The following is a 24,737-nucleotide window of genomic DNA, read 5'->3' on the forward strand; positions in this document are numbered from 1 at the left end:
AGAGGTGCCTCAGAAGGGAGTAGAGTTTCCCCCTTTTGAACTTCTGTTTGGCCATCTTGTTAGGGGACCACTCTGACTTATAAAAGAGGGTTGGGAGAAGCCTCTCCAAGAACCCAAACAAAACATTGTATTGCCTATGTAATAGGCCTAAGGTCCAAAATGGCACAGTACATGGAAAAGCTTCCAAAAATCTTGAGGCCTGCCAGGAGCTTCAGAAGCACTGGTATGACCAAAAAGCTGCACTGGTAGAATTTCAACCAGGGCAAAAGTGTGGGTTTTGGAGCCAGTGGCACCAAGGGCTCTCCAGGGCAGATGGAGATATCCTTACCCCATCTTAGAAAAGAAAAGTGAGGTCACCTACTTGGTTGACTTGAGCACAAGCAGGACACCCAAAAGGGTGATCCATGTGAACCGCCTCAAGCTTTTCCATGACAGGGCTGACCTCACCATGCTGATGATGACTGATGAGGATCAGGAGACAGAGAGTGAACCTCCCCCTGACCTCCTCTCATACAGCCCCAAAGATGGGTCAGTGTGGTTTTAAAGCCCTGCAAACTGCAGGCCTAACTCTCAAGGCATTGAAATGCCAGATATGGCAAGGAACTGTGGTATACTTGGGCAAACTTGTTGGTGGAGGCCAAGTGCAACCCTTACAGCCCAAGATCCAGGCCATCCCGGACTGGGCAGATCCAACAACCCAGACCCAAGTCAGGGCATTCCTTGGCTTGACTGGGTACTACAGGAGGTTTGTGATGGCATATGGGTCCATTGTGACTCCCCTCACAGAACATACCTCCAAGAAGATGCCCAAAAAGGTAAACTGGACAGTTAGCTGTCAAAACGCTTTTGACACCCTGAAAGAGGCAATGTGCTCGGCAACAATTCTCAAAGCTCCAGATTATGCCAAGCAGTTCATTGTGCAGACTGATGCCTCTGAGCTAGGGATAGGAGCGGTCTTATTCCAGACCAATGATGAAGGCCATGACCAACCTGTTGCTTTTATAAGCAGAAGGCTTCTCCTGAGGGAGGAGCGTTGGAGTGCCATTGAGAGGGAGGCCTTTGCTGTGGTTTGGTCCATGTAGAAACTGAGACCATACCTGTTTGGTACTCACTTCCTACTTCAAACTGATCACAGACCTCTGAAGTGGCTAATGCAGATGAAAGATGAAAATCCTAAACGGTTGAGGTGGTTCATCTCCCTACAGGGACTGGACTTTATAGTGGAACACAGACCTGGGACTGCCCATGCCAATGTAGATGTACTTTCCAGGTTCTTCCACTTAGACAATGAAGACTCTCAAGGGAAAGGTTACTCTCATCCTCTTTTGTTTGGGGCATTGGGGGGGGAGGGGGGTTTGTGTGAGAAAGTGCCCTCTTTTTGCATTGTTGCCCCCCCCCCTTTTGCTGAACTGCTGATATACTTTGACTGAGTGTGCCCTGGGCTCCTGCCAATCGGGTACCGAGGGCCTATGTTCTTTCCCTAAAACTGCATTGAAGACCGATCCCAATTGGCACTCTCTGGCCACAGGTCAGCCCCTGGTAAATGGTACCACAGGTACCCAGGGCACTGTGACCAGGGAAGGCCTCTAAGGGCTGCAGCGCTTATTGTGCCACCCTTGGGGGCCCTGTACCTTTACACTCACACACTGCCTTTTCAGGCTGCGAGATTTGGAGATGCCCCCTAAAAAAATGACCTAACGCTAGTGTCCAGGCTGAGTGGCTGCTCCCCAGCTGCCACCAACAGACATGTGTCTAGACCCCTGAGTCGAGAACCTGCTGCTCTCAGGAGCCTGAAACAATGCACATTCTGGAATGAGGTGCCAAGCCTCCTGCCCCAGGATGGGCAGGGTCCACGAAGGGGAAGCTTCAAAGGCTTGCTGCTTTTGTGAGCTTCCCCAGGCCTTTTGCTGCTTCCAGCAACTGGTCCCCACCGGTTCTGACCCCCACTTTTGGCGGGAGAACCAGCGGGAAAACCAAGTGAGGAAGGGAGGTGTGCCCACCTTTGCCAACCCCACCTCTCAGGTGGGGGAGGCGAGGTGCAGCACAATTCAGTCCCCGCCATCTTGCAGATGGGGGACCCAGCCAACCAGAGTGAGACATATGCCCCCCTCCCACTGGAGGGAGGCATTATAGGGGTGTACCCACACCAAGGAAGGGACCCATTGGTCCCAACCTTTTACTTACCTGTAACGCCCCTAAATCAAGTATTTAGGGGCACCCTTGAACCTTGCCTCGTCAGACAAGCAACGACCAAGAAGAGGGACCGAACAGCCGTGCCGAAGCTAAGAAGTGGAGGACGTCCACTGACTGGGCCCCAGCCCTATAGGTCTGTCCACACCTCGAACTTGCTGTAGCGAAACTCCGGTGTGTCCTGCAGCTAGCAACCTCAAGAAACCCGAGGACCTGCCCTGCCTTCCAAAGAAAAGACTTTGTCTCCCGTGAACACCAGATTTGTTCACCAACAGACTCCAGCTCCGACAAAATCTGTGAGTCTGCACCACACTACACCTGTCGCCCACGGCCCTAGTTTGAGTGGCTTAACACCACAAGGAGGTCTCCCCGGCGATTCTGACCAGAGATCTAGTGATCTCTGACCTGCCTCAACTTCCAGCGAAGCCTGCAGCCTCTTTCTGGAGACCGCCTCGACCACAACCGGAGCTGGTAAGAGAAACCTAACACCCAATGACACCCTTGCACCCGAAGCCCCATGGCCTTGGGTTGCCAAACCGACGGCGGCCCAGCATCCCCAGGCACCCCAACTTAACTCTCCAACTGGTGGTGACCTCCAAAAGATCTTCGTCCCCGAACCTGCAGTCTTTGTTGAAACCAGAGAATCTCAATTGAAAACTACAGGGCAATTACAATTGTGCAAAACGGATTTTACTTACCTTTTCTCTAGGAAATGTCCCAGTGTGATATCAAGGCATATAAAACTGAGTAGAAAAAGTAACTCAAAAAGTAATCTAAAAAGTAACGAAAAAGTAATCTGTACATTAATTTCAAAACCTTGACTTGCCTGTATTTCAAACAACTGCATTTGAACTTGCATTCACTTTAAACACTGCATCAGTTTTTGCAAAGCATTTATTTCACTTACCTGTGCCACGCTTGGCTTGGTTCTAGAAATAAATTAACTTAACAATTTTTCTATACAAACAAAATTGGTCTGAGTTCAGTCTTTGTGTGTGACATCATTTGCTGATTGAGTGTGTACAACAAATGCTTAACACTACCCTCTGATACAGCCTTACTGCTCGCCCACCCTACCAAAATTGAGCGTAAGGTGCTATCTACTTTTACCTCTGCTTTGCTTTGGGGTTCCACTAGACTCTGTGCACACTGTACCTCATTTTGGTATAGTATATACAGAGCCAGATTCCTACAAAAACGAGTTCAGTTCTGTTGTCCATGAAGTGCTTTAACCTTAATTTAGTCATCATTGAGGACCTGATAAAAGGAATATAAAACTGTGTCTGTTTTTAGTGTTGATAGACAAATACTTTTCATTATCCATAGATTGCTTTTGAGATGTACTAAAGTTCTTAAATCAGTTTTGAGTTTCTACTGGAATTTGGCCTAATTCTTTAAAAAAAATGTTTACCCCCCTGCAAACTAGGGGGATTGAAGACCCGCCTAACCAGATGGTTACAGCTTCGCTGCATGTTCGGATGTTCATGTTTATAAAAATTCCTTTTAGTAATATTTTTCTTTCTTTCATGAACTTTGGACACACACAGAGAATATGTGATAAAGATTCTTGTTTATAATTACACAATCAGCAGGCTTGATTTTGATTCATTTCTTTCCAGGAAGGAAAAAGATCCTTCATTTCCCACATGCCTAAGCGAAATATAATGAATTGATGTTTTAGGGCTATTGAAAAGTGAGCTAGTAAATATTCTTGAGACTTCCAGGTACAATATGAGTTAATAACTGTCCAGGGGTGATGTCTTTGGAGTAGAGTATTTACGTCTGTAGAGTGAGACAGGTGTTTTAATGTTAACTTGATTGCTTTGTTTAAGGCCTCTTTCCCAATGCTGGAGTTCCAAATGTCTTGCACACCAAATTCCTCTATAGCCTGGTTTAGATAGAAGCCCCTGGAACCTTGTGTTTTGTTCTCTTTTTGCATCTCAATTTCTTTCCATCACAGGTTATCAATAGAACCACTTTCAGATACTCGAAGCCTCCCACATAGTTTAATGAACACACCTTTGCTCCGGAATATTTGGTTGGACAAGCCAAACTCAAGTCAAACTTGTGCCGGAGGTGCTGATTTCTGGATGTGTAAGACTGCTTTGTAAACTTTAGTTTGAATTTTGTTTAAAGTTAACATTTCTCGACCCTTCATTATTTCGGTTCCATAGGTCACCGATGGCAATAGCTGTGCGCGCATAACGGATAGTAGAGGACCATCAGATGGACAGTTTAATTTCTTTTTTTAAAGTTTGAAACCATATATGAGCATTTGATCTTTAGCCCGCATGGCTATAACTGCTGTTTTTAACTCAATTTTTGTCTGACTATAAATTCAAGATATTTATATGTTGCTACTCTCTCGACTTTTTTTCCATCCAAATACCAGGAGTATGTCTTATATTTGGCATTCACTAACCGTACTACCTTTGTCTTGGTCTTGCACTGAAGGCATCTAATATCATCTTTGGCTAGCTGTGGTGGATTACTTTTTATTTCCCGGAGAGCTTCTTCAAGATCAGATAAATATAAGTTAAAAAGACTGTGGGCTAACGCACACCCCTGCTTTAATCCACTGTTTGTGTCAATCTTCTTAGTCACACAGCTGTCATCCCCTATTTTTACCTGAGCCCACGTTCCTGTGTATAATTCTTTGATGACGTTCACTAGGTTGCTTGGAATTCCCCATTTTGCCATTTTTTCCCGCAAGTGTCTTTGGGGCAAAGGCGGACTTGAGGTCCACGAAACAGGCGAACAGCCGCTTGTTCTTATGTTTGTTCATACTGCTAGGAGAGTAAGTGCAGTAAGATTTGTTAGCGTGCCTGCACTGGCCCTGAACCCTGTTTGGATCCGAGGGAAACATTTGTTATCATCTGACCATTGTTAAGGTGTTTAAGGAGGCTGTTGGAAGGCGTTCACCGGGGAGGCTTCGGAATGCGTTCCTGACCACCCGGGGACCCACCTCTCCCAGAGTTAGGCCGAGCAAGAGCGGGGAGGCCCTTCCTGGAAGGGTCTCGTACCTAGGATCGCACACGCTGCGCTTGCACTCTCTGACAGAGGGACACCACACAGTAGTTCTTCGTAATACAGAATACTTTATCGTTAGTTGTAAGGGATCTTTATGATCCGGAATGCAGGTATGGAATTAGTGCCACAAGCGGCGGCGATCTCGTGATGGGGGTATGGGGGTAGCGGGACAGTCTTTGAGTCAGTGTCTCTGCGGAGTATCCTGCGCACAGCTCTCAATCCTCGAGCTGGGTGGATGTTGCTTCTCTCAGCAATCTCTGCCGATTCCCTTGGAGGAGAGTGCCGCGAGTCACTCAGCAGGCACAGGTCGTTCGGAGTTCGGGGAGCCGCGACAGCGTCAGCAGGGCTCAGATGGTTCAGAGTTCGAGGAGCTGCGACAGCGTCAGCAGGGCTCAGATGGTTCAGAGTTCGGGGAGCCGTGACAGTGTCAGCAGGGCTCAGATGGTTCAGAGTTCGGGGAGCCGCGACAGCGTCAGCAGGGCTCAGATGGTTCAGAGTTCGGGGAGCCGCGACAGCGTCAGCAGGGCTCAAATGGTTCAGAGTTCGGGGAGCCGCGACAGTGTCAGCAGGGCTCAGATGGTTCAGAGTTCGGGGAGCCGCGACAGCGTCAGCAGGGCTCAGATGGTTCAGAGTTCGGGTAGCGTTCTTCGGTTCGGGGAGCGATCGAGCCGCGACCAGGTCAGCAGGCTCTCGTCAGTCCAGGTCTTCTCTGCCTCCCGTCCCTTCCGCACCCCTTGTTATACTTCCCCTCCTCTTTGAAGTCCGGAGTCCTCGCCGAGAGGGGTCTTGGTGCCTGGGGGCGGTGTGTCGGGGCTTCCTGTCGCTCGGCCCTTTGATCTGTTCAGGTGGGTCCGGGAGGGACTCCAGACACCCAGCAGGCGAGGCGGCCGCTCACCGGGGGCCTGGTGGCCGATCGAAACCTTCCTTGGGGAAGAGACCAGAGGTGTGACAGGGTCGGCGCCTCTCGGTCTGGCTTGGGGGTTTCTCTCTCCATCGGCCGGGCATGCGTGTTGGGGTCTGGCCGGCCATCGGGATGTTGGGCCATGGTGGCCGGAAGTCTGTGACATCGAGGATCGGTGCGGTTGCAGGGTGGCTTGCTGGTCGGGAGGGCCCACGCCACAAGGCCGGTCTCACAGAGGCAGGCTGCATAAAGCTTAGCCTCTACATTGATTAATGCAATGAGTCTGTAATTGGTTGGCTGTAACGGATAGCCACGTAAAAACATTGGGTGAAAAATATTACCCTTCCATGCCTCTGGGATCCTATTTGTCAGGAACAGCTCATTAAAGAGTGGTGTAAAGTCGTGAGCCCAATATGTTGCTTCTCCCTTAAAGAGTACGTTTGGAATTACATTTGGTACTGTTGCATCTTCTCATTTTTATTTCTTTCTGATTTTCGTTGCTTCTATTCCCGTTACCTCAGATGTTTTTATTCTGACAGGCTATGTGGGTATTGTTCTCTACATGAACCACTGAGGATACCTGAGTCGCTGGGGGGGAGGGGGCACAATCCTCCTTACTGTTATTCCGTCTTGACTCTCTGTTTTTTCTTTGAGCTCTGCATCCATGAACATTGCTCGAACATGGTCCTCCCACGTGCCTGCATTTTGCTTGTAGTGTCTGGAATTTGTCCTGTAAAGTTGCACATTGACAGGGGTCGTGTTGTATATAACATTTATCTTGTGCCCTAAAGATTAAGTCATTCAACGATTGCAACTTCTTGTCAATGCCGGCTATAAAGCTGGCAAGCGTGCTGAGGTCTACCTGGATTTCCTGTTTCTCGGACTGGAAACAAACTGCGGATGATTTTGCCCCCATTGTATTTAAAATGTGGAACCCACTGACTCGTTATGTTTTACAAGGAGAGTGTGGCTTCCGGGGCTGTTGAATTGCCATCTAACTCCAATGCCGCCTCCAAGTTCTTTGCTGGGTTTAGTCACCTTTGACCCTCTATCAAGACTTTTGTCAGTAGTGCTTTGTTATTAAACGAGGGTTCAGAAACCTCCATATGGTGTGCTGGAAATTTTTAGTTCATGTTAAGGGTTGTTAGATTTATGTGGCTTAAAGGTGGATTTGCCTAAGAGACATTTTTTATTTCACTTATCGAGGGTGTTTGGCCTTGAATGAATAAGGGACTCAGGCTGACTGTAGTGAAATTCAGGTGGAGTCTTTTCCCTATTGACATGGAGCACAGTTGTTGTTGGGCTGGGCTTGCTTCTCCCCCTTGTGGGTCAGATGAGTTCTCCAAGAGCTCTATCAAAGGGCGCTCTTGTATAACTGAATGGTCAAAGTGGTGGTCTTTGCTGTTATCTCCTGTAGGGCTAGGGTTGGGGGAAGTCCCAGTTACTCAGTACTGAGAAGTTCAATGATGAGAGCGATGACAGCCAATTCATCTTATGCACTTGTGCTTGCGATATGAGTGTTTTGGGGCACTGGGGTCCCTCCCTAATTGCAGTGTTGTTAATAGAAGGGCCCCTGTGGGGTTTTTGCTAAATGAGCATTTTTTGCTGCTACTGCGGAGTCATTTCCCTTCTGTATCAAAAGGTCTCTTATCTTGAGCTCTGCATTTTTTGCTGCAGTTGTTTTCCTTCCCTTTTTGGGTTGGTGACTTTTTGCTACTTACCCAATATTCCTGTTTTTTTCGCAGTAAGTCGATGTGATCATTACTTGAGTTCTGGGTCTTTTTGTCACTTTCCTCTTACACTGTCCCGGGTCACCCCTTAGTTTCCCTAATCCTCATATTTAGTCCGTATGTTATTTGTTTATTAGCTGGAGTTGGTGATAAGTTGCAAGTTGAGCATCTCAGCTTAGCGAATTTGGAATTTGATTACAACTATTAAGTTCTAATTGTAATGGTTACGGTAATATTAGTTTTGCAAATTGGCAATTAGTAGCTGGCAGAATTTATTTACTTAATGTTAGCGGGTCTCCACTGGCAGTTTCCCCCTTGGTTTGGCAACTATTGTTGGGGCTCGCCTGCATAGGCCACAATGCAGTTTTCCCTTGGCCTCTGCTCTTGGCTACTTTAGCTGCTATGTTGGCTACTTGGCTGCTTTGCCAAAACAAGACTGCTATGGGGCGGTGGACAGCAGGCTGTTACTTTGGGGCTTGACTGCTTGTGACTTGCCTTGAGCCTGGCTTTAAACTCCACCTGCACAGCTACGTGGCTCCCACCGAAAATTGCAGTAGACTAGGCCAGGTGTGGGGGAACACAGAGGAGAGCAAGCCGCACCACGGACCTAGCCGGGCCGCTTTCAAGCTACACCGGCTGTGCCCTTGGGGGGGGCGCTAAGCCCCTACCACGCCCTCTGTACCTAGTTGCTGGCTGGCTGCTCCTGTAGTTCTAACTGGATAAGTAGGAGGCATTTCAACTACCTTCTGCATGCCTTCTGCTTGTTCACAGCCACAGAATTGACTCCAATGACCAGGATGACTATAGTCCCATTGAACCTGAGCTTTCCCTCCTATCCTGCGGGCCGCTGCTTGACATGCACCTCTCATCTCGTGCTTTGCTTGTCCATTCCCACTGCTGCCACTGTGACATGCCATATTGGCATATGGCACAGTTGGTGGGGACACGGCAGACATGGGCGGGCGCTGGTCTGGTGGGACTATCAGGCGAACGGGTGCCGGTGCCAGCCAAGATTGTTTACTCCGGGCTGGGAAGTCTGGTTGAACGCCGGGAGCGCGCTAAGCCAGGAACCCGCAGGAGTAAAGAAGTGGACTTCTGGGCTTCTGAACTCAGCGTTCAGTGCTTCCTGTGGGCTGGGCCCGCAGAAATCCCGGCGGTGGGGGGCAGCAGCAGGGCAGCTTTGGCATCCTTGCAGCAGTTCCTCCACTCAAAAAAGATCCTAATTGCATAATCAGGCAGTTGGTGCCTATGCACAGGCCTGTGTCTTATATGAAGTCACTAAATTAACTTGTGCGTACTCATCTGGTAGTTTGTCACAAAAGCAGTCAGGCTTAACTTAGAGGCAATGTGTAAAGGATTTATGCAGCACACAAACAGTAATACATTGAAAACACAATACAAGTAAAATCCCGAACCAATTTAGAAAAATAGAGTACATTTTGATAAATAAAGAAACACTGTAGGAGAGTAGGGTCTGCTATCCTATGGTCACCCCAAATTTTTGCTTTTTGCTTCACTGGTTTTTGACATATTGAGGCTGTGGGCCTGCCAATCAGACCCCCAGCCTGCTGTTCTCTCTACTAAATTGACACTATGCACCCTAGGTGCATAACCAATTGGAAGTGGATCACCCTGTGAGCCCCTGTACCAGTGTACACTAGGTACCCAGGGCATTGGTGTATCTAAGGCCTGCCAGGGGCTGCAGCATGTATTATGCCACCCCAGGCTTGGCCTAACAAATTTGACACAACTGGCTGATCACTCAGCTGGGGTAAGTTGGTGTAACCACCTCTTACTTAGGTGTAGTATACCTATACCTAACCTTAAATGGGACACATGTTAACCTATCAGTCACTCCTATGGCAGGCCTTAACAATCCTGAAGGCAGAGTGCCAGGTTCCATGTGAGATGGTGCTCTGGCATGAGCTGAGCCTGTCTGCAGTGGTCGGAACAACTTCCTTCTACTGTTTCCAGATATCGTCATACCATATACTCTTAAGTGCATTATGAACCTCGCGGTTAAATGCTATCTTTGGTTTGGCTTTATCAAAACATGTCGAGTAAGGTGTCATACGAATTGGAATACTAACCCCTCGCCAATTCTGGCGACGGGGTTAGCATTCCACCCTTCTAGAGGGACACGACATGTACAGTACCTGAAACACGGGTAAAATCAGACATAGCCTCAGCTCCACAAAATGGATGCTGCCACCACAGACACAAGTCTGCCCTCCTGCTGCTGGGAGTCCTTCCAGCTTGGGAGATGTGGACAAAGGGTTTCCTGCCAGGGGAGGTGCGCGCACCACCCCAGACAGGATTTTGTGTATTGGTCAGGTAGGGCTTGAAAGAAACCAGACATGCCTGAGGCTCACAAGGAGCCTCGGTGCATATGCCAGTTCAATCCGGTCCTGGGGCACACCAGCCCTGGACCTGGGGCGAGCTGGACAAAGGATTGGGGGTGTAACCACCCCCCTTCCTGGTCCCACCCTTAGGGAGGGACCTAGCAGGTAGTCCGGCCCCTAGAATCCGCTTAAAGGTAGGAGCTGTGTCCTAAGACTTCAGACATCCTGGAATCAACTTAACCACAAGAAGACGACGGGAACTTCGCTCTGCTGCACAGAGGACTGAAGGAAATCTCCCCTATGGTCAGGGAGTGACCATCTTGCTAACGCAAGCACCAACCAGCTATTGAACGTCTGCTTTGCCGCCACCTCCTGCCGGAGCCCGAGCCCAGAGCCCAACAAGACCTAGACCTCTAGACCTCTCACAGCCCGATCCACAGTCCCTGCAAAGAAGGGACCCGTGGAGGCACCGAGACACGTGGAGCCAGCCATCTTGGAAGACCGACGACAAGCTGCAAGCGCAAACAACCGAGGCTCCCTCCAAGTTGTGCTTTGGGTCCTGAGAAGCCCAACCATCGAGCAGCATCTGCACCAAAGGTGAGCCCTCCAGCATCTCCACGATCTGCGTGGGGCCCCTCTGCACTTTGCATCTTGACGCGCCTGCCCGGTCCCTGGCCCGTTGGCTAGTGGCCATTTTGGCGACGAAACTTGAAACTAACGACGCTGGTCTGGTTGCTCCAGACTGGTCCTAGCTGCTCTCCAAAAGAGCAGCCCCTCTGACCTTGCTGGTCAGAACAATCAGCTTTCCTCTCTTTCCACGACTCCTGCCTTTGCCAAGGCTTGTTTGCTTCTTTTGAGTCGCTGACATCGCCGACAGCGAGAGCCTGCATGGGACAGCTCGTGAACCGACTCCTGGACGTCGTCGGCCTTCAGGGACCACGTGGCTGCGGAGACAAGCTACCCTTCACCACCTGTTGGCACCCGACATCGCCTGGTACCTACCTGGTGCCATGCCGGTCACTGGCTAGTGACTGTGAACACTGTCCCCTCTGCTTTCAGGTCTTCTACAACTCCGATCCACTCTTGGATCCACCGCATCTCTTCTGGACCGACCGCCTGCAGCATCTTTGTCATCAGGCTCCATTGAATTGATAGAAGAAACCCGACGCACTTCGAGGCCTATGCACCCACTTCCTGTGGGTGAGGTAAAGCTGGCACTCCGGTGCCCAAGTGTAGAGAATCATCTCTAGTGTCTGTGTTTCAAATCTTAAGATCGTAGTCCATTCAGAAGACCCTTTCTGCAGTAACTTTGTAACTTTTACGCACCCATTGAAAACCTATGGGAGCCCGCGTGTAACTTTCCTCACTGCACACGCGACCCGTGGACCTCCTGGTCACTAACTGAAGTTAGCTCCTTGTAGGCCCAGCGATTCTAGAGGCCCTAGGCCTTTTCACTTTCCTGTTCGTGGTACTTGTACCACTATTTTAGTATATGGTTTGAGTGGCCACCAGGGCCCATCCATATAAAGTGCAACTTCTGTATATTATAACATTGTCTTGTTTAACGATTTGTTCTCCCGTGCTCATAAAGAGTCTAGGGGATACTTTGAGAAATAAATACATATATATTTTCAATATATATCTGTGTGGTGTCCTTTCATTGGTATAAAGGGGGGTTGCTTTTGGTAAAACAGCCTGCTTAACACGCTTTAACGAGTTTAGCCTCAAAGACTGCTTAGCCTACGCTACCACTAGGGCAGCTAGTCCGAAAAGGTTGACTTACAACCACACCATAAGGGTTGCTTGGCATGGTACAAGGTGGTCACTTTAACTAGTGAACATCATATACCAGGCCAACTTCTCACAAACACCAACAGGAATCAAATCCAATCTGTAGAATTGAAGTTAAGAATTTTTAGTTTTTAGTGACATCTAGCACCTAGAAGGTCAAAGTGCTAACCACAGGTATCTGGTGATGGGAGACAGAGTAAAAGTCAAAAGGTAGAATCCCATCAGGGCAAGGCCGGAGGCTGTGTCCAAGAATGAGTTGCTGACCACGAAGACCTGCTGGATAAGATCTCAATGAAGCCATTGACAAAGGTCTGAGTGGGAGAAGGTGGATTTCCAGGCTGAGGAGGACGCTGTTGAGCTCAGGAGAAGATTTTTACCTTTTGGATGTAGAAAATTTTCGGATGATCGTATTCACCCAGCTTGACAAGGCTGTAGCCAAGAAGGGTGCACGAGGCTGTATGCTGCTGCAGGAGGTCCTGCTGAAGAAGATTTGCTGCTTTGGAGTAGAACGTAGCTGGAGCTGCTGCAAAGTCAGTCCCACCGGCGATGTACCTTAGTTGAATCCCAGTAAGTTCCGGTCTCCTGTTGGTTCTCAGAGCAGGTTTTGCCGAAAAATGGTTAAGTCCCAGGTTTTGGCTTTTGGTAGGAGGAAGCCACTTTAGCACTACTCCAAGGGTCCAGGACATGGTACACCACTTGGGCTCTAGAACTCATTCCAACAGGGACCAACAGCAGCAAGCAGATAAGTAGCAAGGTCTATGGAGCTTGTTGTGTCCCTTTAGCTGACACAGGAGGCCAGCCAGCCAGCCCTTTGATTCACTCTGGTGGTCCTGGGTTTAAGGGACACATTCCGTCTTCCTTCCTCAGGCAGCAGAGCAGTCCTTCCAGCTGCAGTGTAGCCCTTCCAGCAGCAGGGCATTCCTACTTCTGAGTCTTCCACAAGTCCAGAAGTGATCTGAAGAGTGGTTCTGGGGGTCTAAAATGTGTACCTGGTGCGTGTGTGTCCTTCTCCCACATCTGGTTCTGGAAAGTACTTCCCGTTCAAGGCTCTAAACTGTCCAGGGTGACAAAAGACTGGTGCCGGGTTCCTTTGTGTGTGCTGAAGGCAAAGTCAGTTTGAAGTGTAAGTGGGGCAGGTTACAGCTCTGCCTTCAGCCATCCTGCCCACACATAGTTCCCTTTGTGTCACTGTCTGGGAGGAATACACAAACCCCAGACTCAGAGGCATTCAGTTATGTGACCCAGCACCTACGAGACCTCCACTGGCTCCCCGTTGAAAAGAGTGAACTTCAAGCTGCTCACACATGCCTTCAAATCCCTCCACAACACCAGACCTCAATACCTCAACAAAAGAATATTCTTACACGCCCCTAAGAGAAACCTCCGCTCCGCCAACCTCCCCTGGCTGAAATCCCTCATATCCAGAGAGCCAAAATGGGAGGAAGAGCCTTCTCCTGCATCGTGGCCATGGCCTGGAACCAACTCCCCCTCAGCATCAGAAGGACCTTCAAACTGCAAGCATTCAGGAAGAGCCTCAAGACCTAGCTTTTCAAATGACACGGAGCTGCCTGATATATTCCTCTCCCCCCCCCCTCAGCACCTTGAAACCCTCACGGGTGAGTAGTGCGCTTAGCAAATCTCTGATTGATTGATACTAGCAGAAGGCACAAATGGTTGGGTAAAGAAAATGGCAACTTTCTTAAAGTGGAATTTTCAGAATTGTGACTTAAAATCCAACTTTGCCATTAAAGAGGATTTAAAATTACAATACATTTGAGTCTGAACAGCATATCTCTAGCTGCTCCCAATCCAACGTTATTAAATGTAATAAAATAACCCAGTGTTAGTCTATGGAGAGATAGACCTAAACACAGTGAAACTTTACATTATGTGTTTTTCACTGTCAGAAAATGTAAAACTTAAGTACACTTGTCTTTTAAATACCATACACCATTCCATAGGAGCTGTTAAGGTCCTCCTTATGGTTGACTTATAAATATTAAAAAGGAAGGTATGGGCCTGGCAAAAGGTTTATTTACCAGATCAAATGGCAGTTTTAAAACTGCTCTACAAGCTGCAATGGCAGGCCTGAGGTTTTAAAATACTACTTTGGTGGCAGTAGCAGCTCGTGGAAGGAGTGCCATGGGGCAGTGGGGTGGGGAAGGGGAGGGGCAAGGTGGGGGGTAGTAAACTCCGGCTCACGGCCGACCGGAGTAATGTAACTAAATAAATAAATAAAACAAAATTCATTGCACGCTCTGAAACGCCAAATGCGTTCCAGCACGCGCAATGTAATTTGTTTTAATAATTTATTTAGTTACATTACTCCGGTCAGCCGTGAGCCGGAGTACCTCCCACCCAGTCCCTCCTCCGCCGCACCCCACTCCCTCCACGAACCACTACTGTTTGGTGGGGGTTGCAGGCTCATTAGTAGCATTTAAATTACAGGCCCCGAGTACATGTGGTACCATTTAGGAGGGACTTCCAAGTAAATTAAATGTGTCAATTAGGTGTCGGCCAATTTTACCATGTTTTAAGGAGAGGGCACAAGCCATTTACCACAGGTTGGCAGTGGTAAAGTGCACAGGGTCCTAAAGCCAAGAAAACGATTTCAGCAAGATAGGAGAGGTGAAGATAAAATATCTGGGGGAATGCCATCCAAGGATGTCCGGTCCTATATTCATATATAAAAAATATACTATTTATTGTGTCTATGCATAACAATAACAATATTTTTTAAAAATCCATGACATAAATACATATTGTAATGTTATGTCATAGATTTTTTACTTCCAATGAAATTAATCACATCATTTCACAATGGATAGATTTTTTTAAAAATATGAATGATTACATTCTGCAAATACCTGCTATGACATGCATCGGTCGTAGCCATGTTACAATACAAAAAGACTAACAAGCTTGACAAAATCCGCCTACAATGACATAACAAAGCATACAAATCGGCAATCCATCTGACAATGAGATTTCATTGTTCCACACCATTCACCAATGTGGAATGTTCGTCTGTAGGACTACATAGGATTCTGTTAAAGTTCAATTACCCAGAATACATGTCCACTGCGACACCACACTTGCAAGCCTTCTGTAACACAATTGCCAATGAGCAGGTCAACAAAACAAAGAAACTCGAAGAGTACCGCAGAACAAGCATTTACAATGCAATATGTCTCGAATTTACGAGAATTTGAGCTTTTGGCATTGTAAATGACCATGCCTTTTATTTATGTGTTGTTTTTAAAACAGATAAATAAAAGGCATTGTCATTTACAAAGCCAATAGCAAAAAACTCTTGCAAATGAAACGATAGATGTACAGTGTTTGGACACACGTATTCTCAAATCAATTGGTCAAATACATTGGAAATGGACACATGAAAACATATAAAGTTTACATTGTGAGCCCTGAAGAAGTCCGATTGTGGACGAAACACGTTGGCGGTTGCAAAAAATATGTTAATAAAGGATGAATTTCAATATCGACAGAACATATCGACTCTTTCTTGGGAAAACAATTGTGTTATAGATTTATTTTATTGTGGACTGCCTACATTCAATATTTCCAAGTGTGCTGAACTGTTTTGTTAAATGCGAGACCTATTGATAATTGAAAAGATACTGCTCGGAGGCTGTACTTAAGGCCTACCGAGAAACAACCTTTGTAACTGGGGGGTGTTGCCATGGGAGGTTACAAAATGAGACAAGGCAGTACTAAGGAGGTACTACTAAGCCTATTAACCAATGAACAGCCACAGTTTAAAGTGGGCAATGACACAAGCCAATGAAAATATGGGTGGAGAGTGGACAGATCTTCAAGCCCCTACCTGAATACAGAATGCCTCCCAGAGCAGCGCATACTTAATAAACAACCAATGCTCAAAGGACAAAGACCTAGAAGGAAGTAGAAAAGTTATAAACATCCAACAGGCTCTAACTGTCTTCACCCAGCTATCAACTATTGAATTCAGTAACCTGATCAGGGCAAGCACACCTTCTGAATCGCCATTAGGTCCCGCCCTGTTAGGAACTTTCGAGAGCATCCTCCTAAACATGTGTGCTGAAGCTAAGGTGAGGAACATACTGCACATTCCCCTCTGCACAAAAAACCTAATTAAACACAACTGATCAAAAACATAAGACTCAAGACCCATCCAATCCAGCCACCTACAGCTTGAACTCATGGCCCATTCCTAGGACTACTGATTCAAAGAGCCGTCTTGTCCCAGATCTCCAACTTAGTGGATGAGAATAACCTACTATCAGATTAACAATCTTGATCCCGAGGTACAGAAATTGAATAGAGTGGCAGCAGCACAACTCCTGGACTGGTCAGCAGCATTTGACACTGCTTTCAACCAAACCGTATTACAGGTACTGGAAAAAAGGGATACGAGGAAATATACTAACCTGGATCACTTCCTGTACTGAAGATGGACAAAATCATGTATCAATGCCCCTTATTCGCCGCACCACACCCACCTCAAACTCCTCACTGAAGACTCCCACACGGCTCTATTATTTATTCACTGCAGTCAAACTCTATGTCACCAGACCTGATCAACGCATTCAGCTTAACATGTTAAAAAATATGCAGCTGGTATGCAGATAATCCAAACACAGGAAACCACTAAGAGCATATGAAGGTCCTGACTTGACGTGCACCTCTGAGAGGTGAATGGATGATGATCAATCATCTGAAATTCAGTTCCTCCAAAATAGAGGTCATGAAATGTAGGTAATACAGTAATTACCAACCTAGAGCATTCTGGCTCAAGGGACTGGAGGCTCCACCAGCCACATCAAGGTGGGTAAGAAACCTCAGAGTGGTCATGGACTCCAACCTATCCATGATCCGACGTGAATGAGCTCACAGGAGTGAAATATACACTATGAGGACATTCTGACACACATTTCCTCATCTGGTGTATGCACATAAACTACAAGCCATGTCATGGGTAGAGTGCACAAATGGACTATATCTAGGAGCTCCCTGCTTCTTACTCCGCAGGCAACAGAGAGCCCAAAACACTGCAGTAAGACTCTGACTGCACCTCTATCTAAGTGAATATAGTACACCAGCGATTCACGCATTACACTGGCTACAGAAAGTGAGATGCTCTGCCTTCAATGCATCCACGACAGAACTATCAATTAAAGGGTCCAAGGTCCCTGCAAGCTAAATTCTACAGATATTTGCCCAATATAATTTTTCAAGACTGTTCAAACGAAAACAAAAAAAAATCGAAGTACAATGGTTCGTTGTCCAACTTAATAAAAAGCCTTTCTTCTTGCTACATCTAAATACTTATAGTTTTTCTGCATTAGTGGATCTGAAATTAGAACAAAAGTTTCAGAAGTGCTGGAAAGTAGTGGATCTAAGCCAAATCCCTGTTAAACGTTCTTAACTGGAATTCTATAAAAAACACGATTGGATACCCAACTAAATAAGTGCATCCTCCAAGAGCCACGATTTACAAGTGAGTACAAGCAGTTTCACCAGAGAGCTCAGCAAGCCGGTCAGGGACACTGTAAACAAGCAGTAGCACTTGGGCTAATAAGGGGTCCCTGTACATTTCATCGAGCTCGCGGCAAGCAAGCATGTGTAAGTCAAAGGAGAAATCTGTCCTACTGAGGGAAAACTCATGGCCGCCCTCTGTCTCACTGACTTAAGTACTCAGCGGCACAAAAAGTGTGGGTGGGAGGAAGAAGAAATAGTACCTGAATCACAGTGCAAGCGCTGGATAGAAAGTGGTGAGCTACTAATCAAACTAAATTAATCTGTGCTTGGTCCATGCGCCACTGGAAAGGAAGTAAAGTACGCCAAGATCTGCCCAATTAGAAGGCAGCAAAGAGGAGTGACACTAATGCCAATCAATGCTAAAGAATGGGTGGGTTCCAATCCCATCTGAACACAAGTCTCCCAAACAGGCGTATGCTCGCGCATGCTCGACCTAAAAACAGACATTTCATGTGAGCAAATTTAGGGTATCAGTGGTGTTGTAGAGTGTTCCGTATAAAGGAATTGCACTCCTGCCAAAACGTGGGAACTACCCAGGGTTCCCTGTTTCTTTTCTTGCATAGTTTACGTGGCTCTCTAAACTTGGGAACTACCCTAAGCTTAGTTTAAATGTTTTTGCATAATTTATGTGGCACTCCAAGTCTGAAAGTGTATTGTTTTGATGTATACTGAATAATCCTACGCTTAAAGACTTTGCTGTAACAATGGCAAAATACTTTGTCAATTTCCAGCTCAGCATAGATGGCCCTGTGTTAATCATATGCTTACACACTCTGCTAAAGAAAAAGACATTTGAGGTGAGCAGATTCAGAATGTCGCTTGTGTTGTAGGGCACTCCATGTAGTGGAGCTGTTCTCTACCTATACTTGGGAACTACCCATAGTTCCCAGCTTCCTTTTTAGGTCTCGCCTGCGAACGCAGCGCAAAGCGCTGCTTTCGGCGAGATCTATTGTTGCTGACTTGCCTCGGAAGTGGGACAGGAGATGTGCACGCGCAGGCTTTTGGCGGATTTGAGTTGGTGTACGCGCACGTACACCAACTCGCACGTGTGCACATCTCCAGTCCCCCTTCTGTCCACGCAAGCCAGCTGCATGCAGTAACTGCGCCACCAAACAGCCACCCCCAGCCAGTGCACGCGTACTCGATCACTGAACAACAAACACACACACCAGCTCCCACGTTACAACTGAGCCCCACTCACCGGGCTCTTTTGTGGCTGCTACAGGCTCCGTCTCAGGACTCCCCTGGTCTAATCTCCGCCTCACATGACCTGGAACACGCGGGGCTTCCCTCACTCATGGGAGCCCCGCACTTGCATCGGCGGCCTCTGCTGCCACTTCTGACCCAGGGCTTCTCATTACTTCTGCCGCCACCGCGGGGCTCTCCCTCAGGCATGGGAGCCCCGCGTCACCACTTCTCCTCTCGGACAGCCACTCCGTGCGCGCGGGCTTCCCGCGGAAGGCGGAAGTCCCGCCCCACGACAGGCATGACGCTGCCTGACTTCCGGTTTTCGCGCCGAATCGGGCCGGCGGCGGTGATACCTTCACTCCAGATTCAGCCAGCAGGGTTAACTATTGTAGGGTGATATCGCGAATACAGACGTACTGCTGTGGCAGAGTGATTTGTGTACAGTAAGTTTTTTTTTTTTTAATATATTATTGGCAAGAAGTAGCACACTGCGTGTGACGTACCTGCAGGTACGTTCTATATTTCGAATAGAAGACACTCTGTAGTATCATAAACATTCTGGCAATCTGTCCATTATCCCCGGAGAATTACATTTCGGCTTAACAATGAGTCGACAAAATCCGAGCACAGAACACCACGCATGATAGTTAAGCTCTCTATGAGAGCGTATGTGTTTTTCAGCTGTCTTCTTCATGTACTTTGTGCTCCTCTGCGCACCCGTGTGTTTCTCGCCTTGCTCTCCATCCCCCAGCTGCCATTCTTGCTTATTCCCTCTCACTCACCTACCGTTACCTTTCTTGCTACCCTGCCCCCCTGCGTTGTCCATGTGCTTCCCCATCATCACCTGCCTGCCCTTTTTTGTCTGTCTTTCCCCATTCCCGCATGCCCTCTATCGTACTTGTGCTTACCTATCAACGTTCGCTTTTCGTGTGCTTTCCCCATCCTCAGTTGTCCATGTGCGTCCCCATTATTGTCTCTCACGTGTCCTAGTCTTACTTACACACATCCTTCTCTCCCACCCTCCAGCCTCCTTTTTGCCTTGTTTTTTTGGGCAGTGAAGAGGCCCCGGCGACTGCCACGTTTTATCTGTTTACGCACGCAAGGGCGAACGTTAAAGGGAAGGATAGGAAGTGCTTTTTTGCAGGCTCCGGCCAAGCTCGCGCCAGCCACAGGACCCGTGCAACAGGTGATCTCTCCGCGCTCGAGGGTGGCAGTGCAACACGCGTCTTGTGGTGTTTGTTAATACAAATAAGCTGCTGAGCCGAACTGTAATGAAGCAGATGTCAATGGGATTCGCGCAATTATGTGTTGTGTGTAGCGCTGTATGGAAGCCGTTTTAAATGCTATTCCGAAAAAATCATCGACCCACCAAGCAATCTAGGCCTTTTGTTTTTTTGCATATTTATATAGCGCGAACTCGACCCAAAGGTATCGGAGCGCTTTACACGAGCACCGTATTTACACTGACACAGGGAGATTAAGTGTTTTGCCCAGAATCGCAGGATGTGGACGCAACCCCGAGGCTGGAACCCTTGTTTCCAGCACCAAAGTTGGCAGTCTAGCCGACGGACCACATCCTCTCCCCTGATAGTTTTACTTTGCACCGCTCTGTGAGTCACCTGTAACTGTTGTAATGCAACCCATTGCAATATTACAGACACACTACACATCACAACAGGTGTATATTGTGTTAAAAAAGCTCTCTTTTATTTAAGTCAGTAGTCTTGATATCAGCACTGGAAGAATGAAAGGATGAATAGGCATAACGCTTTGCAGAGAAACAAACTTATTACTAAGGTGCTGATTTACAATTGTGCAGACAGCGTACTCTGTCACAGATGTGGCGGAATACCCTGTCCCCTAAAGCCTTGCCCCTTCCACCTTATTTAGACTTCGGTAGACTATCAGCTTCCGTTGACGGAGCCGCTGTAGGCTCAATCGATGGAAAGCTTCCGCCGACGGCCTGATGGAGAAGGGGCCATTAGAGGAAAGACTTTCTACCCCTCTCCTTATTAAAGGTAAATCCTGCTGGTGAAGGACGAATAAAATAACAAGCATTTGCAATGAAATAGGTCTCGTAATTACGCGAGTTTGAGCTATTGGCATTATAAATGACAATGCCTTTTATTTTTGTGTCTGTTTGTAAAACATAAATAAAAGGCATTGTTATTTACAATGCCAATAGCTCAAACTTGCGTAAATGCGAGACCTATTGCATTGCAAATGCTTGTTTGCATATGGTATGCTGCTTACATTTACAGTATAAGCAAACCTTTCAAATGCAAACAAAATTTGTATTGGACAAATATGAATAAAACAAAGCCTTTTTATGTAAAGTGACAACATTGTATGATGCGCAAATAACCGATCCAAAACCATTTAAAGATGTTGTTTGTTTTTTGTTCCCTATGACAACCCCCAAGAACTTTTGTTGTACACTTCTTGCGCATTTCACTTTATATCTGACTGGTTATGCTACTACAACTTGATCCGTGATTGAGGCGAGGCTTTGACCCCGAGCTCCTATCCAATTACCGCCCGATCTCTCTGCTACCCTTTTTGGCTAAGGTCCTAGAGGGCCACGTAGCTAAATGCCTTTCTAATTTTTTAGAGGCATCGAAATACTTGGACCCTCATCAGGCTGGTTTTCGGCCAGCCCATTCGACCGAATCTGTGATCCTGACGGTTGTGGACACCCTGCGGGATAACGCTGATAGAGGTTGTTCCCGGGCCCTGGTCCTGTTGGATCTTTCCACAGCCTTTCACACGGTCGACCATACTATACTGGCCGACCGTGTCAGAAGGGCTGGCGTTCAGGGGACTGCGGCTCGTTGGCTCACTTCCTTCCTGGAGGATCGTTCTCAGGCTGTTCATCTGGGTCAGTTTCTAGCGCCCCCAAGTAATACCACCTGTGGGGTCCCACAGGGTTCGGCCCTTTCTCCTCATCTATTCAACCTCTATATGGCAGCCCTTAAAGACAGGAATGTGTTGGTCCTCAACTACGCAGATGATCTTCAGCTCATTCTCAGGGTCGACAGTTCACACAACTCTGTCACTGAATTCCAGGACACCATGTTATACATCCAAAGCTGGATGTATCTTAATCATCTCAAACTAAACCCTAGTAAGACAGAGATAGTTCTCACTGGGGATAGCCATAAGTACTGGGGCCGACACTATTGGCCCCTAGAGCTTGGCTCTCCTCCCTCTCCGTCCACATCGGCCAAAACTTTAGGAGTCTCTCTGGACAGCGATCTTTCCCTGAAAACTCAGGTTGGAGCTGTGGTGTCCAAGTGCTTCTTTCAAATGCGTAAGATCAGGAAAATACATTGTATCCTCAGCCATGACGCCTTGAATCAGGTCATGATATCTACGGTTCTATCTCATCTGGACTACTCCAATTCTGTATACTTAGGCATGCCACACTACTTGCTTAAACGCCTACAGATGGTCCAGAACCAGGCAGCACGGTTGATATATCGTCAAACTAAATGGCATACAGCTACCCCCCCTGTTGAGGAAACTACATTGGCTCCCAATATCACAGTGCTGTGCCTTCAAAACGGGGTGCCTTATTTTTAAATCCTTGCACGGCACCAGTCCTAAGTTCATTAACAGCATGATACTCAGGCACACTCCCACACGCAATTTAAGGTCTGCCCATCTCTCACTCCTTTCTATCCTGGGTTTTAAATGGGTATGCCAAGGAGGTCGCAGATTTGCCACTCTCGCTCCCAAATTGTGGAATTCCTTTCTGCAAGAAATACGATCCTGCACAGACCTCTTGCAGTTTAGGAAATCCTTGAAAACATGGCTATTTACACAGGGTTAGCTTCTGTCTTTTCTGACAGCCTTTTGAGCCTTAGCACCATAAAGCCACCCGGTGTACGTGCGCTCTATAAATTTCTATTAACATTAACATAACATTGATGAAATGCGTTGGGTACTGTTTGCTGCTGAACAAGCTACACTGCATTCTTCAGCACTAAAATGTGTGTGCCTTTTTTTAAATTATGGAAGAATGTCTCTACTATGCGTTCCAGTCTCACGCCCGGGCCACCACACTAAGGAGCCGGGAAGCGTGTAAGGAGAAAAGCATATATATGTTATAGTTCTGTGAATTTCTCATTGACAACATTCATGTTTTGAACAACCAAAAAAAACACAGATATGTGGCAGTTATAGTTAGCAGCACTAACTATAACTTGCACCCCGCCATGCACTGCTTAGGTTGTCACATATGACATCACTCATGACATATTCTATGACATCACTCATAACATCATACAAGCTTCGTTTTCCCTTATATTGCTGTATAAATTGCTATTGCTTACATATAGCATAGTTTACATTAACAACTAACCACAGATATGTGGAAAACCCTCATTGAGTAGGGTATTCAATCTGTATGCAGCTGTTCAGACAAAGCCAAAATAGTAAATGCCAATTCCAAAACAAATGTAAACAGCTTGTATCTGTATGGAACCCCTGATATACACTGAATCTACATTAAGAAAAGAAGTTCATATCAGTAGAGAACTGAGTACTGTAAACTATGGAGAGAGTTAATTCTATACCACACTGTTTGCAAACAGTGAAACTTTCATGAGGAATACACCACAGAGTATTCAAAAGAATCTACTAAGAATAGTGTACATTCTATGCAACAGTTATAAAAAAAATACACTATTTGCTAAAAATAACCAAGATCTGAAGGTGGTAAAGATCATACCTGCATCCTTCATATTCTGGTGCACACACTCTTCCATGTTAAGTATAAATTATCATGCTGACACGATTCTCTGTAATAACTCAAGGCTGCAAGCAAAAGTTAGTATCTACTAGGTAGAATCTTTCTCCTGTTAGAAACCTTTTCCGCAGAACCAATAAGATCTGTGGAGCATAATGAACACAAGTCAATAGTCTCCTTCAAACTTAGGGTCTAATTACGAGTCTGGTGGTTTCAGGACTGCCAAACTCGTGGTGGCGCAGCAGTGGCAGTCCAGCCATTGCTGCACCGGCTGTCCGGCCACGCTATTACGCGTTGGGCAGTTGGACCGTAATTGGTCTGTTGGCTCTGCCTGGGAACCACCGTTTCCTGGCCATGGTGCGGCAGTCAGTGCCCTTGTAAGATGCAGGTGGTGCCTGCACTATCGCCATGCTTATTACAAGTGTCCAGGCCGCTAGTGTTTTCATGGAGGTCTTTCCTCCATGAAAAGGCTGACAGTGCTGAAAAAAGGGACCCTACAGGGCCCCCTGTGCCCCATCAGCCTGGGAATGCATACAGGGGGGCACAACATGTACCCCCCTGTGTGCATCTGCCCCAGTTCCTGCACGGCATGGACTTTACAATTCATGTTGTGCAGAAACTTGTGTGAGGTTCCCATTGCGGTGCGGCTGCCTTTGAAAAAAGCACCACCGCGGAACCCGCCATGCTGCCAGACCACAAAATTACTTGTAATCTGACAGTCGGGCAGCAGAGACTCTTGGCAGTGCTGGGCGCTTTCACCCATTAGCTACATCCAAGATGTACAAAACTTACATAGACTTAATATGGTAGTTACTCGCCACAATCTAAACTATAAAACAAACTTGCACACTCATTGGATGATGTCATCAGTGATGTCATCAATGATGTCATTTGAGATGTCAGTGATGTCATAAATAATGTCATAGAACATGTCATGAGTGATGTCATTCATGAGATGATAAGCAGTGCATTGCGGGAGTGCAAGTTTTAGTTAGTGCTGCTAACTATAACTGCTGAGTTTCTGTGCCTTTTGTAATTCAAAACGTTAACATTGTCACTGAGAAATTCACCTAACTATAATGTTACTTTAACCTTTGTTTTTTCCAGTAAATTTCTCAGGTGTTATTTTTAAAGTTCCTTTTATTACACCTAACTATAATGTTGCTTTAACCTTTTTTTAATGAATATAAATAGATAGAAACTGACTACTCCAACAATATTTGCGCTGAGAATGTTCATCTTTGTTTTTGAAACTCACATATTGAGTAATGTTCCCA

This window comes from Triturus cristatus, chromosome 3_2, assembly GCF_964204655.1.
Source record: "Triturus cristatus chromosome 3_2, aTriCri1.1, whole genome shotgun sequence".
Lineage (NCBI taxonomy): Eukaryota > Metazoa > Chordata > Amphibia > Caudata > Salamandridae > Triturus > Triturus cristatus.